Genomic DNA, 2,263 nt, shown 5'->3' on the forward strand with positions numbered 1-2,263 from the left:
ATACATATATTTATTCAATTGTAGTAAGTATAAATGTCTTACTTGTTATGTCTGCGACAATATCCATTATATTTCAGGGAAAATTCCCCTTTTCAAATGGTGGATGTGACAGTTCGATTCAAAGCATGCCGGATGGAGCAAAAAAATGAATTAAATGGCTGTGTGGAGTCTCGCAGTAAATGTAAGGAGGGGAGGAGAATTTTATGTATAGCATGTTTTAGGTGATTAACATATTGTTGTACCTGTTAGATTTTTCTTTTTTTTTTTTTGTTTTTTTCCTTTTATTTATATATATATATATATATATATATATAAAGCTGAATGTCTGTGTGTCTGGTCACGAATAGGCTCCTATATGGTTGACTATTTTAAAAAACTGATTACATATAATTATAGGAAATGTATTAAGACACAGGAATGGGTATGTTTGATCTAGCAGAACAGTGGTTCATTAAAATTGTGGGGTCTGCGTTTCCGCCTGGTCCACAAAATATGGAAATAAAAAATGTTAAAATTAAAAAAAAAACGTTTACAAGTGTTTTTGATATAGATGTACATAAGAATACTTTGATAAGTATGTTTTAACTTAAATAGGGATGGTATAATAAAATTGTGGGGTCTGCGTTCGCGCCTGGCCTCTATAAAATGGAAATAGCACAAACTTTAATAAAGACTTTTCATATCTATCTGTGTAAGTATACTTTGATAATTATGTTTCAGTTTGAAGAAATATGGTATAATAAAATTATGGGGTGTTCGTTCGAGCCTGACCGCCATAGAATAGAAATATGTCACAAAGTTTAACAAGGTTTTTTAATATAGATCCACAGAATATTGTGATAAGTGTTTCAGTGTGAACATGTATGATATAATAAATTATGGAGTTTATCTATTTTATTTTTACTTTCATCATATTTTGCTTTGGTTTTGATACCCCCAAATTTACAACCCTTCCTTTTCATAACCTATCATACTTTCATAAATCAGAGTCCATTTTCTGTAGGCTGTTTTTGAACCCAGTCAACGACGGGTACTTTTGCTAATATATATATATATATATATATACTCTAGTTTATACTTGTTGCTTTTGCCTAATCTTTATTTTTTATTTTGTATATTTTATATCTATTTCGTTGTCTTTTTTGCTGCTGCTATGTATTATTCATTTATTTGTTTAATTTATGTTGTTGCTTGTTCGGTGGAATGACCTGGTCCATATAGGTCAAGCAAGTCGCTCGCTGGCTGGCATGGGTTTACTATTGAAGGAGAGATGGAGAAGAAGGATGGGAGGTGAGGGTGTGTGCAGGATGGGGTGCTCTTAGTTGACTGTTGGGGTGTTTGGGTTAGGGGATGTGGTTATTAGGAATAGGAAGATAAGTGGTAAGAGGGGGGACCCTTGATTGACACGTGCAACTTGGTCATATTTCTCTCAATATGTTGACGATGTCCTGATCCTCACATCATCACGCACCGATGCAGAGAACATCTACACTATATTCTCTGATATCAACCCACACATAGAATTCATCATCGAACACCCCAGCAGTGCCGGATCCCTATTGTTCCTAGATTTCAACCTCAAAATATCAGACGAGGGGCCATCACTACTAAATTCTATCGAAAAGCAGCCAGCCGAAGTATATTTGTACACTATAAGTCGGCCCTTCCTACTAAGGCCTTTATTGGATACGCAAGGAATGAGATCATCCGCATTCAAAACAAGTGCAGTAAACCAGCACACAAGACAGAATGCACAGAACAGTTCTACTAGGTTCTGGAAACAAACGGATGCCACAACACTGTCATTAAACATCTCTGGGACCCGAAAAAATGTGTAAGAAGCTTCCCTACCAATACCTTCTTCCTTAAAATACCCCACCTCAGCGACAAGATCACAATGGCTATCAGAAGGGAAGGCCCCAGTATGCAACTTGCCCACTCTGAACCATCCCTTAGCAGCTTTCTAAACGCAAGCGCAACGAGGACCCACCGTCATGCACACTGACAAATTGACCCGTATACCCCGCAACTATCTGCCACTGCACACACGTAGTCTATAATCTAGAATGCTGTGCCTGCGGAAAATTCTACGTGGGTAGCACCACGAGGCCCCTACATATAAGAATCAAACAACACATACAAACACAAGCATCATCATTCCACAAACACCTCAACACCTGCAAAAAGTCGATATTTTAGCCACAGAACGCAATATTGGGAATCTCCGCATAAAGGAATCACTATTAATATCCAAATTACGGCC

This window comes from Euprymna scolopes, chromosome 7, assembly GCF_053919585.1.
Source record: "Euprymna scolopes isolate OS-2025 chromosome 7, ASM5391958v1, whole genome shotgun sequence".
NCBI lineage: Eukaryota > Metazoa > Mollusca > Cephalopoda > Sepiida > Sepiolidae > Euprymna > Euprymna scolopes.